This window comes from Notamacropus eugenii, chromosome 5 (genome assembly GCF_028372415.1).
Source record: "Notamacropus eugenii isolate mMacEug1 chromosome 5, mMacEug1.pri_v2, whole genome shotgun sequence".
NCBI lineage: Eukaryota > Metazoa > Chordata > Mammalia > Diprotodontia > Macropodidae > Notamacropus > Notamacropus eugenii.
In genome coordinates, this window is record NC_092876.1 from 69454156 (window position 1) to 69468332 (window position 14177).

Here is a 14177-nt window from a genome sequence, read left to right on the forward strand (position 1 = left end):
GCGATCTGCTTTGAAAGCAATTCGAAAGCAGTTTGAGTCAGTGCAGTATCATTAGTTGGGGAAAACATATCTGTAGTAGGTGAGATGTGAGTGGGGCCTTAAAGAATGAATAGAATTTTTTTTTAACATTTTAATTAATTATTTTTAGTTTACAACATTCAGATCCACAAGCTTTTGAGTTCCAAATTTTCTCCACTTCCCTCCCCTCTCAGCTTTTCCCTTACCCAAGACAGCATGCAATCCCATACAAGCTCTACATATACATTTACATTAAATATTTTCACATTAATCATGTTGCAAAGAAGAATTAGAACCAATGGAATGAACCACAAAAAAGAAGAAACAAAAAAGAGAGAGAAAATGGTTTTCAGACTCCAGAGTTCTTTCTCCGGATGTGGATAGCATTTTCCATCCTGAGTCTTTTGGAGTTGTCTTAGAACCTTGCATTGCCTTCTTCTATTGATTTATCTCCTATTTATCCTGTCTTTAGCTTGTTACTGCACAGTCCTTTGCACATTGTTTACCCCCATTTGATTGTGTTTGTCCTTTATTCTTGAAGAGGACCATGATATCAAGATGATGACATGACTTGCAGTTGACTTGGATGTGAGTGAGGGACGGCTGTGCATTTTCTTCTGAGCCATCTGGGTCCAGTGGCCTGATGTTCATCAGGACAACTGGAAATGGCCCAGGATACAATGGGAGATCCTGGCTCTTTCAGGCTTAGGTCTTACCACATTCTCACTTTGAGTGAGATATCCCATTTGATTAGGAGCTCTTTGAAGGCAGGAACTGGTTTTTGTCCCATTGCTTACCATGGCACCTGACACACAGTAGGCACTCAATAAATGCTTATTGACTGTCTAGCTAAAGAAATATGCAGATAACTTTGGGCAAAGAATAGCCAAGCAGATGGAAGAACCTAACAGGAAACTCAAAGCAATAAGTAGCATATTGAAAATAACAGGTACTTCCTCCCCAGAGGTGGATTTTACCTCTCTGCTGTATCTAAGCATCTCTGACAGCATATTAGGTGCATGTCTATAATTATTCATAGGAATAGCATGTACGAGGCAGGCTTGACTGATGTGTTGTTTCTTCAGGTCACTGAAGACAACAGAACCCTCCCTACCAACCTTTGTTCCTTTTGTCAGTGTGGCTCTTTTCAAGGTACCTAAATCTATTTTCTCCCCACTGTTATCTACATTTTTATACATCTATTTTGTCTTTTTTTTCCAAATGGAGTTGACTGTATTTGTGGGTTATAGAAGGCAGCTGGTGGTTCAGTGGATAGACACTGGGCCTGGAGTCAAGAGGACCTAAGTTCAAATCCAGCCTCAGACACTTCCTGGCTGTGTGACCCTGGGCAAGTCGCTTAACCTCTGATTGTCTGACAAAATGGATCCACTGGTGAATGAAATGGCGAACTGCTCTAGTATCTTTGCCAAGAAAACCCCAAATGGAGTAACGAAGAATCAGATATGACTGAAAAAAAAAGCAGTTTTTGTGCTATTTCTAGGACACTTGTCATATGTCCTTTTTCTTGGGGGAGGGAATTAGGGGGAAGGGTCAACCTGTGTTTTCAACCTGTGTCAACCTGCAGGGAACTCCCAGTAAGAAAAACTCCCTTTACTATTTCTGGTCATCTCCTGCTCTCCAATTTACATGAGAAGTTTCCTGGGTCACCAAAAGGTTAAATGACTTGCCAAGGGTCACTCAGCTCAGATGGGTCAGAGACAAGACTTGAGCTGAAGTCTTCTTGACCCAGAGTCCAACACTCCATCCTCTGTGGTCTACACACACTGTGTCACGTATTTTTCATAAACAGTCAGTGTGATCTTAATGTCTATCTCCTTACAAGCAGGAGGACTGTGTCTCTGAATACTTAACATTCCAGAAATGACCTCAGGTGGTGACACAGAGATGCTGGCATGGTTTGTAACCCAAGAGGCCCCCTTCTTGAATTACTTATAGGAAAGGTATTCCAAAGGTCTTAGTGCAGTTTTAAGCTATTAAAACTTAAAAACTTAAATTAAAGCTAAAATCCACCTTGGAAGGCAGGAGCTATTACTATCTCTAGTTTTCTAGTTAAGGACTTTCTTCACAATACCACTTTCTTCACAATACCACCAAGAAGTAGCAGAAGTAGGATCATTTCACAGTGAGGAAGTAGAGAGTATGACTTGACCAGTATCATGAAGTTAATAGGTGACAGAAATTGTCAGTCCTGAAACAAACAAACAAAACAACCAGACCTTTAAATTGCACTAAGACTTTTGGGACATCCTGTATCTCAGCTAATATTCCATTCTATTCAAATAACTCTACTAAAACTGATCCTGGAAAGGCAAGGATAGGAGGTAGTATTAGTGCTGCTAAATAAAGACTTTCATCTTGGAAAGTAGAAAAAAGAATCAAATGGAAATCAAGCGACTGAAGTTCTCACAACAAGCTTATCACCAACTTCCTGTTTATGACTCTGGACAAATCTTTATTCCTCAGGCCTTGAGGAAAGCAATGGATAGAGCTGGGCCTGGAGCCAGAAAGACCTGAGTTCAAATCTACCCTTAGATACTTCCTAGCTGTGTGATCCTGGGCAAATCACTTAGTCTCCATCTGCCTCAGTTTCCTCAATTATAAAGTGGGGATAAAAGTAGCACTTACCTCTCAGGGTTGTTGTAAGAATCAAATGAGATAATACTTGTAAAGTACTCAGCACGGTGCCTGGCACATAGTAGGTGCTTAATAAATATTTACTTCCTTTCTTCCTCTGTGCCTTGGTAGAATTTGGTAGCAGAGAGCACATTGTTCTTAGTGAGAATTATAGGATTGTAAACTTAGGTTCTAGGAAGGACCTAAGAGGCCTTCTAGTCCAATATCCTTATTTTATAGATAATGAAATTGCCCAAGGTCCTACAGGTAGTAGAAATGGAGTTTACACACTTGGTTTGTAGTTTTGCCTTCACTCCTTGTTAAGCAGTATATCCTTGGACAAATCACTTAACCACTGATTCCTTATCAGTAAAAAACATTTATAAAGCACTTTAAGTTTTGCAAAGCATTTTTACCATAACCCCGCAATGAAGTAGGTAGCAGAAACACATTCATCCTTATCAGTGATGAAATAGTCATGAAAAGATTGTGACTTGGCCAAGGTCATGTGGCTAATAAGCAAAGGGCTTAAATCTAAATCTGACTCTGCTTTACCTCAGAGGGTAGTTGTGAAGTTTAAATGAGGTACTACACCAAAGTGCAAATCCTAATGGTAAAGCACTTTTAAAATTGTAAGCTATCATTATTATCATCAAGAAAATGTTTTGACTACCATTTCCTCTTTTCTCCCTGCACCCACTTCAGAAGAATTTTTGAGGATGAACGAGAAAAGAATGTAACTCCAAGGCCCAAACTCCATTGGAAAATGACTCTCCTTATTTGTAGAGATCAGTGTTCCAGAAGAGAGGAGTGCTCCAATCCTTTTGGTTTTTCTTCAAGTTTTCTTAGAGTTAGTTCAGGCACTTCTGGCTTCTAGCTTCAAGATGGAAGATGCCAGCCCCACTAAAGGTGGCTAAAGGAAAAGACACATGAGAAGAACTGGATGTTTCCATCATGTCTTTATACAGCCAGCTTGTTACACTAGAGATTTGGGGGGATTTTACCTAATTTTCAAGAAGGAATTTTCTTCAGTGAGGCTTCATTTTCCAAGCTGTTAATTCTCTTTTCATGTCTTTCTTCCATAGCCTTCATTTAGTTTTTAAAATCTTTTTTCTCTCTAAAAAAAAAAACCAAACAAACAAACCCATGCCTGATTTTGCTTTTTAATTCTTCTAGGAATTTTTGCTGGGCTTGCGTACAATCTGCATTTTTCCTGGAGGCTTTGCTTGTAAATATTTTGGAATAGTTCTCTTTTGTGTTCATGTCTTGAGCTTCCCTATCACCAAAGTAGCTCTTTATGGTCAGGTTCTTTTTTGTTGTTTGCTCATTCTTCTTGACTTTGTCACTTCTTGATTTTACCTTATGTTAATAATGGACTCAGCACACTAGGAGGTGAGGCCAGGGGGAGTGGTATGGCCTGAGCTTCTGTCCTTTTGTCCTTCTCAGCTCAGTCTGTGTGTCTGTAAGTTTTTCAGTGCTCCTAGAGTTGTATAGTTCAAGGGGAGATTTGCCTGCTGCCCTCCTAGTCTGAGCTCTGCAAGTTCCTGACCCATGTTTGACTCTGTCTGCGTGTCTTTGTTTGGGATTTTCAGTGCTGGACTCAGCCACTCTTACCCCGCTGGGAGTCCGCAGGTTCCATTGGCTCCCCTTTGGTCTGAGACTCTTGCCCTAGTTATTCCACTGTGGGCTTTAACTGGGCTAAAAGGCTAGAACTGTGTCTGTTTTGTTTCTGGGATCAGGGTCACAGAGCTACATTTCTAGAATTTGCTCTTTGCACAGTATACAGAAAGGGCCCACACTTGTAACCACTCTTCTTCATCCTGGATCTGTGACCTGGAACTGGGTAATGTGTGACAGAGCTGACAAATGGTATCTCTTCCTGCACCCAGCTAACTAATTCGGGGATCCTCTGGGATCTTCCTGCCCCAGTGTTTCCTGACCTAGCATTTTGTCTCAGTCTTCTTTTCATCCTTGGGTACTGGAATGCTCCCTACCACAGCAGTTCTCCCCAGGATCTGAACACCTTTCTGTTTCCCTAAACTGCCCTGGGCCAGAAAAATGACTCTGTGAATTTTTCTTGGCATTTCTAATCAGAATTCATACTGGTGCACATTCTATTTTGCTGTGGAGGAGGTATACTTGGAGAGCTAAGCAAAAATAGTTCCTCTCAATCTTCCATCTTGACTGCCCTCCCATATTTAATTCTGATATTGTTTCATTATCTGTGAACCTTTTAATCGTAATGTAATTTCCCTATTTGCCTTTCTTGATGGTGTGTATATTTACTACAACCTTATCTAAAATGATCATGCTCATAGCTCTTGCTTTTTTGGATTGCACATTTAGTTTAACTTTTTAAAAAATCTATTCTTATTTGCTTTTGTGAGCTAGATAGGAACATTTCTGTGTTATCCATAAGGAAATTGATACTGTTTGACTAAGTGGTAGAGCCAGAATCCTAACCGAAGTCTTCTGAATGTAAGCTCCACTATACCACCCTAATTCTTCAGTAATAATCAGTTCACATTTGTGTAGTGTTTTATTATAATAATCATTATTATTAATAGCTAGAATATATATAATACTTATTCTATGCCAAGCATGCTATGTGCTTTACAATGATTACCTCATTTGATCCTCATAACAAATGTGGGAGGTAGCAGCTATTTACAGATGAGGAAACTGAGGCAAACTGATGTTAAGCAACTTGCCCAGGGTCACATAGTAAGTATCTAAGGCCAGATTTGAACTTAAGTCTTCCTGACTCCAGGCCCAGCACCCTGTCCCTTGTACCACCCAGACACATTATTATCTTGTGTAATCTTACTTGATCCTCACAGTAACCCTGTGAGACAAGCCCCAATTTTTAGATGAAGGAACCAACATGCAGAGATTAAGTAATTTTAAGACCATCCAGCGCCTAACTGTGGCAGAGCTGAGACTCCAATCCGGCCAGTTCTTTGTCAAGAGAATCACTGTTAGCAGACATGAGGATAACTTACTGTAGAAAGCAGGACCACCACCCTTGTGTGCAGACATGGTGAGAGGGCAGGTAAATCTTACACTCTAGTGTCAGGATGTGATACCATGTAACAAGGCAGTACTGCCAAGGACTATAAGATTATCTGTAAGGAACCTGTCATGGAGGAATTCAGCCAACAGGTGGCAGCAGCATCAAGGTTTTTGTACTACTGGTATACCTGTTTCTGCACTGACTCTATTAGAGAGTCTAATCCGGAACAGAAGCATTCTGATAGCAAGGTCCTATCTTAAGGATATTCTTGTCTGCTTGGTTCAAATGTAAGGCCTTCCCAGTTCATTTTTAGCCTCCATTCTCAGTCCAATTATATATTCGTGGTTCGGATATGTGAACTGGGACAAGCACGGTACTGTGTTTAATGGGAGGGGGGGTAATAAAGGGGAGTTAGGAGTAGGAAAAGAAAGGCAACCAACATTTATCAGGTACTTTGTGCCAGGCACTATGCTAAGAGTTTTATAAATATCTCATTTGATCTTCACAACAGCCCCATGAGGAACTAAGAACTGTATGTTCTGTACACATTGACAGATTTCTGATGCTACCACTGATAGAAATCCCAGGAAAGGGTGTAAAAACCTAAGAATAAATGCTAATTGATGACTAGAAGAGACCTAGGACGGGCTCTGTGGTTGGGTTACTACTACTTGTTGGACTGTTGTTCAGATATGAGTTAGGATAAATTAGCTCAGTTTTCTTCCAATTTGGGAATTCTATAATTCTACTTGCTGTCTGTGACAGAAAGGAGCAGGTTTGGGATGACAAGAAAACAAACAGATTCAGAAAAATGTAAATCAATCAATCAATCTATCAGGTATTTCTTAAGTATCTACTAGGTACCAAGCACTGTGCTTGGCTCATAGATCCAGGGACAAAAATGAAATTCCTCACAGGGCTTACATTCTATTGAGAAGAAGCAGATGATCATAGAGAACATTTTTGCAGTAAATTAGACAATTATATGCCAAAGGCTGGTCCAGTTCTACTTAAGCCTCTTGGGGATGGTCTTATTAGATTTAGGAGTTCCTCTTTCAGCAGTCTCAAGGAACAGAAAATCCCTGGTCCCAAGACACCAGATTGGTTTTACGCATTTCCTCTCTTGTAATACTCTAGAGCCACAGGGGCTCTATAAAATAGCACACTGAATTCCTCAGAAAATTTCCAGCTGATCTAGCCTTTCTGAATACTCCCTAAACAAGTGGATGACCTAAGCCTCTCCAGGAAGTGATCTCTTTCCAGGGAGTCTCAGATTGCACCCATTTACCCATGCATATTAAAGACTTGGCACAATTTGGACTGCCCTCAGAAAAAACGATGAATTGAATATAGTCCCACTCACTGAATTGGGCTCCATGTTGCATACCAGTAGATTCAGATCAAAGAGCAGGAATTAGGCTATTGTGGATCAGGGATAGAGTGAGCTTACTTAGATGAATGCCATCCCTTTGAAGCAAGAGTGGAGCTTGAAGAAGCAAAAGCAAGAAGTTTCAGTGGATCCCTGACCCAGCTGGGCAGCCTAGAATTTTGACATCAGCCAATTCTCACTATTAGAAACACGCTTGACATGCATAAGGTATCAAGGAAAATTTATTACAGCAAAGTTCAGAGGAATTGAACACTTTGGCCAAAGCGGGCCCCCACCGTCTTTTCAGGAGGAGGGAGCATTGAATACAGAAGCAAGAGGAGCTATATACTATTAGTTCAAGACAGATCCTCCCACCAGGAGATGGATTGGTCCATTCTCCATTAGGTCATCATCTTCTCTACATGCTTATTACATAACCCCCCCCTTTAGTGTGATTCCCCCTCGCAAACATGCTTTAACATAGGACCCATGATCAGAAAATGAAGGGATAATTTTATGAAGGATGTGTCTGCTTATATGCATGAAGTTCATTAAGCAAGTGCAGTGAAGAAAAGCCTTCCCCAGATAACTCTAGGTTATTTTTCCTGGCTAGTTCCAGCTAGCTGTAGATTTGGTTCCTTTATCAAAAACTTTGTAATTTTCTGAAGGCCGCTGTGTGTCTTTTGATTGGCTGAGAGCACCTGCAGTCTGCTGGCCTTCTTATTATCTAACTTATTCTCAGTGACTTCATCAATTAACAATAACTTACTGTGGAAACTTAACTTTTGCTGTTTCTCACATCACCCATGATCCAGCTCATTGTTTTATGCTGGTGTCCCAAATTATTGTCAGGTTAGAAATAGACTTAAATCTAGAACCTGTGCCTTCCTCCAGCCTTGCTTCTGAAGTGGACTCAAGGAACTGGGATTTTCCATGTGACCTGAGATTTCTTTGAGTTTGGTTTTGACATGGTATTTCATGGGCTGGAATTCCAGGCCCAAGAAGAGAGTACAGAATGGAATATGTGATGCAGACTTAGTGAGCAAGAAGGATTGAATGCAACCAAATAGCTTTTATATCCATGTCATTCATTATAGGACCAGCCAGAGCTCTCCCAGGGGAGCCTTTAGTAGTCACTATTAGATTTGTTGTTACTGTTTAGTCATTTTAAAGTCATGCCCAACTCTGCGTGACCCCTTTTGGGGTTTTCTTGGCAAAGATACTGGAGTGGCTTTCCATTTCCTTCTCCAACTCAATTTATAGAAGAGGAAACTGAGGCAAACAGGATCAAGTAACTTACCCAGCTGTCTTTGGTTAGGTTATCCCTAATGTTCCAGTTAACTAAGAGAAATGAGAGCTGAACTATAACGTAAACAATTTCTGTACTTCTTCACCTAAAAATAAATTATGTAGTGACTTTAATAACTTTTAATTTTAATATTCATTTTAATTATTTTAATATTTATTAAATAGTAATATTTATAAATTAGCTATTTCCTGAACTCCACATGCCATCTTTCACTTCCATTCATTCATGTTATAAGAACACAGGTGTGTGTTCGTCCTTTGTTGCTGAAGAAGACCATGCCATCAGAGACTTGCACTTGACTTTGTTTTGAGTGAGGGAGGGCTGTGCAGGGCACCAGCCTTACTTCTCCTCCAGAGCCATCTGAATCCAGTGACCAGATGAAGAACACAGGTATCTAGCATGTACTGGACCCTGCAAAAGATAAAAAAACAAAAATGAAATAATCTCTCCCCCCCAGGAGGTTTTATTCTGTTGCAGGAAAACAACAAAGATGTAAGTAGAAAAGTTAAATACAAAATAACATCCAGGTGGAAGATACTTGGGGAGGGGGGAAGGAAGAGAAGAGGGGGAATCGTGAAAAGCCTCATGCTAGACAAGGTGCTTAAGATGGGTCTTGAAGAAAAGGTGAGCATGATGTTCTTTCAAGGCATCTGTGATAGAGTCAGCCTTCCTCCATACCAGAAGCTTTCCTCTCTTTGTCTCTTCCTTTTAGAATCCTCATCCTTCACAGCTCAGCTTCAGTGCCTACTTGTCCACAGAGCTTTCCCTCATCCCTGCAGCCATCCTTGGTCTGTCCCTCCTCAGATACTCTCCCTGCATTTTAGTGATTTTTTTCATTGCTTTATTCTTTACCTTTTCATGTTACACATGTTTAAATATCTTCATGTCTTATCCTTCCAATGGAATATAAGCTCCGTGACATTTCCTTTCAGTGAACCCTATATTGTTTGAGGGCAGGCACCATTTCTATTTTTGGTTTATTGTGCTGTGAACAATTCCCTCCCCCTACCCCAACCATTTGTAATTTCATTGGTCTGGTCTTGTTATTTAATTGTGTCTTACTCTTCTTAACCTCAAATGGGTTTTTTTTTGGTAAAGATACTGGAGTGGCTTGCCATTTCCTTCTTCAGCTCATTTTACAGATGAGGAAACTGAGGCAAACAGGGTGAAATGACTTGCCTAGGCTCACCCAACTAGTAAGTGTCTGAGGCCAGATTTGAACTGGGGAAGATGAGTTTTCCTGACTCTGGAGCTGGCACTCTATCCACTGTGCCACCTTGCTTCTCCCTACTTATTTATCTGTCCTACTTAGAATCAAATTCCTATGTTGATAAATCTCCTTAAGGTTTCCCCTAGGTCCAACCAGAACAACTCCCCAAAGTGGCAGTGACTACCTTTTCACTAGCCAGAATTTTCTTTGGTCAGGCATTCCACTCCACCTACATCTTTCTCATCATGTCATCACTTCCCCTTTCAATATTTCATTTACACTGAAAAAATTGTCTTTGTTAACTACATTCCTACTCTGGCACTACTGAAACTGTGAAGCCACAAGGTATGGTATATATGCTGTATTTAGAATCAGAGAGAGGACCTGGGTTTGAATTCAGGAGCTATAACTTATTAACCCTGGATGACCTTGGGCTGCAATTCCTTATCTGTTTTGAACTTGGGGGATTTGACACTCCCCCCCACCCCAACCAAATCAATGGTAATTTAACATGTGTAAACAAAATTGTCTATTCCTGGTTATTTTTTTATCTCCAAGGACTCTTCTTTAACTGGGTCAAGAAGGGCACAATAGATTGACTACTTAAACAAATTCAGGTCAGAGGGGGCCATGCAAGCTGTGAGGGATTTCAGGTCTAGATGTCTCCCTGAAGAGGCAAAGCCTTGTGGCTGGACAGGAGGATAGCAAGTATGTTACATTCCCCCTTCCCTTCCCTTCCTCCTCTCCCTTGACCGAGTTATTGGACAGCCTGAAAGAGCAGCATTCTCCCAGGGGCTGTAAAAGTCCCACTAAGCACTAGCCAACTGGGGTCACTCTTCTGACTGGTGAAACAGGCCACTCAGAGCCAGAGCATTCAAACAAACAACCCTTTTATTAAAAAACATATTCCAATACCTTCAGGCAGAAGTAGTTCCCAAGGCAGTTAAAAAGTTCAGGCAGATAAAAGCTTCTTTTTAAAAATGCAGGGGAAGCAATTAAAAAGAAAAAAAACCAAATAGTTGGCAGAGGAATTCCCTAGCGTCTTAGGAACTCTTCACCAAAGTCCTAAAAGAAACAAAAATGACCCAAACCTTGCCTCTTTATGCTTGGAGGGCCCACAGCTAGATCTCAAATCAATATTCTTGGAGGCAAAGTTAACCCAACCTGCCTTGGGTCTATATCACAACTTCCTGGCCCAGAACAGTCCTGGCTGGTGATGTGGGAGTGCAGTGATGGTTACTTTACAACTCCCCAGTTCCACCAATATCCTGACCTACCACAAAGGCAAATATGGACACAGATAGTCAGCTGAGAGAAGGAGCAGCAGTGTCATGGAATAGAACCCTTTCTGCCACAAAGGTTCTGGTTGTAAATTCTATAAAGGCACTGACCTATGGAGGCCTACTGAGAACTATGCCTAGGAGGAATTTTAAAAGGACTCCACAAAAGGAGAAGAGGTCTTCTCCCCACCAGGAGTTATGACTTACTCCTTTGCTACATATGTCTTCTTTGTTTATGTCTCACTGCCTTTGTATTTTAAGTCTGAGCCCACTTTCCTCAAGGACTTAAGGTTCACAAAAGAAAAAGTGCACCCCCAGTTTGACAGCAATATTTTGTAAATATCTTTTATAAAATCCCATCCAGTATGACTGATAGTCAATTGAGGTAGTGTACCGCTGGGAGCTTATGAACTGCAATACTAGGAACTCTAACCCCTCATTATTAACTGTACAATTCTGAGAGGAGAAATTGTCTACTGACCCTTTGAGGACCTCTACCCTCCAGTGTCTTAGAGGGAATGTAAAATGAGGATGTTGGACTAGATATAGCCTGCCCTCTCTAAACCTGCGATGGTGAGATCTCTGGCCAAGGTCACTTCCTTTTTTTTTTCTTTTCTTTTTCATTTTGGTCAAATTTTGTGTCTTTTAAAAATTTATATTTATTTATTTTTAGCATTCATGTTTTTTAAATTTTGAGTTCCAAATTTTTTCCCTCCTTCCAGCCTCTCCTTCCCACTGATTAAGAAAACAAGTAATATATCAGTTATGCATGTGAAATCTTGGGAAGCATATTTCTACAGTAGCCATGTTGCCAACAAACTGCAACAACAACAACAAAAACCCAAGCAGATTAAAGTGAAAAAAATTACACTTTAATTGAGGCAGTTGCTGCTTAAGGAGTCTAGGCCCTTTTCCTCTCTGAACACTTACATATACAGGTTGGCCAGAGCAGTTTTTAAATACAGTAGTACAATGCTCTCCTCCCAGAGGCTCTGGGGACATCAGATTGATTGGGGAGGGGAGGGAATTAAGTTCTTTTTTGCATCCTTAGCCTTCCCTCCATTCTTCCTGCCCTCTGAAGATTCAGATCAGTGTCTACCAAGGGGCCATGGGATGGGGAACCTCATGTGGTTCTAGGTCCTCAAGTGTGGCCCTTTGACTGAATCCAAACTTCACAAAACAAATCCTTTTATTAAGCAATAATGCTGCTAATATTTCGTGAGATTGTTTTGAGGAAAGTGCTTATTTAACCCTAAGAAGAGAGGGAGAATTGGCCTCAGACCCAGAAAGCCTTGGATTCAAGCAGTGATCAGTCTGTTACGGAGACATTCCCTACATCTATCAAATCATAGCTCTAGACTTCTCTTCCCTCCACAGTGACTCTGTTATATGTGTGTGTACCACTGAGTTAGGTTACATAAAAATTACAAAAACTCCTTCCTTACTCCTGTCTGCCTCCTGCCTTCCTGAGAAACTGTCTCAACTTCTACAGACAGTCTTTCCTCATCTTCCATTATCTTGTCTAGTGCTTTTCTTTTAATATTTTTCTCAATTTATCTTGTCTGTGTCTTATCTACTTTGCATCCTGTCTCCCCCATAACACTGTGAGCTTCTTGAGAGCTAGGTGGCACAGCACCAGGCCAGAGGTCAAATCTGGCCTGTGACACTTATTAGCTGTGTGACCCTGGGCAAGTCACTTAACTCTGTTTGCCTGAGTTTGGAGCTGGAGAAGGGAATGGAAAACCACTCCAGTATCTTCGCCAAGAAAATCTCACATGGGTCCTGAAGAGTCAGACATGACTGAAACCACTCAACCACAACAAAAACCAGTTGTTTTTTCCCTCCTTTTTTGCCTTTCTTTGTATCCTTAGCATTTAGTGCAGTGCCTGGCACATAGTAGGCACTTGATAACTGACTGCTGATTGACTGAATAGGTTATTTCTTGTATTGTCCATGTGTCAGTCAGCACTAGGCTTACCAATCTTGGGTTTATAAGAGTGTTGCAGGGGCAGGGTTGGGGAGGATATTGCCTGATAAAAGTAACTCACTTGGCTTGAACCCCTATCCCAAAAAGAAGGTGGAAACTGAAACCTTTAGATCAAATTCAGGTCTAGACATCTAGTTTTCTACTGTGCAAACAGAGATCCAGGCAAACAACAGCATACCAGTTAGTAAAGCATTTCCTTAGAATGGAAATAGAACTGAAAACAATAGAAACCCTCTCAGCATCCATTCCTCAAACCAATGACCTACTTACAGGACTTGAATGCTGGCACTGCTGTTTGCTCATTTGTGTGAGTTTGGGTAAGTGTGAACTTCTCCAAACCTCACTGTGATCTTCTGTACAGTGGGAACAAAAATTCCCGTGATATCTGCTTTGCTGAGCTGCTGTTAGGAGTAAACGTTTTGCAAACCTTGGACCTCTGAACTGTGAATAATGGCTATTATTACTGGTGAATCGCCCTTGATATTCTAGCAACTCATTCATTTGGATGCCAGTAACATCTTTCTAAGAAAGGAAGAAGGAACATTTGGAATGCAGAGTAGATGGAGATGTGACACCCCCAGGTCAGGGCAAAAGGGGGAGGAGAGAGAGAGACAGAGAGAGAGAAGGGGAGGGGTGGGACCTAAGAGAAGGAATTTCTGAACTTGAGCCATAGGAATAAAGAGAGGAATAAGACCTTGTTAAACTCCTAGTGAACTGAGTGAACTGAGGCAAGGATAGTCACAGGAAGGGGGGGGGGGGGGGGGGGTCCTTTGAATTTGTTTTTTTTTCTTATTTTGATAACTGTATTTCAATATAATTGATTTCCTTTGTAATCCATGTAATCCATATTTTGTTTTATGCATTTAAAAACATTACTCTGAGAAGGCACCAGGTTGCCAAAGGAGTCCACGAGATAGAAAAAATTACAATGTCCTAGGCTAGAAGGAAGATCAGTGTGACCTGATATTGGCTCTTTGACCCTAGACAAGTCATTTCATTTCTCATTGCCTCAGACAACTCTTAAGAGTTTGGGGGTTTTTGTTTTTTTTTTTCAGAAAAGTTGCTTAGCTACCCAGTTATGGGTGTTTCCTTACCCAGAACTTCCCTCCCTACTCCGATGAAATTGCTGCCTGATACCAAAAACCAAACCAAAATAAAACAACAAAAAGAATGAACCAAGGTGAGTCAGAGCAAGACAGTAAGAAAGACCAGTCCTAGTTTCATTTAGATTCTAGCAAAGACGAAGAATAACTATGACTAGACTTTTAAGGTTTCCTGTAACTTTATAACTTCTCCATTATTTGTTATTTTGATGTTGTCTACTTCCTTGTAGTTTCAAGAGGTAAAACCCCTCCAA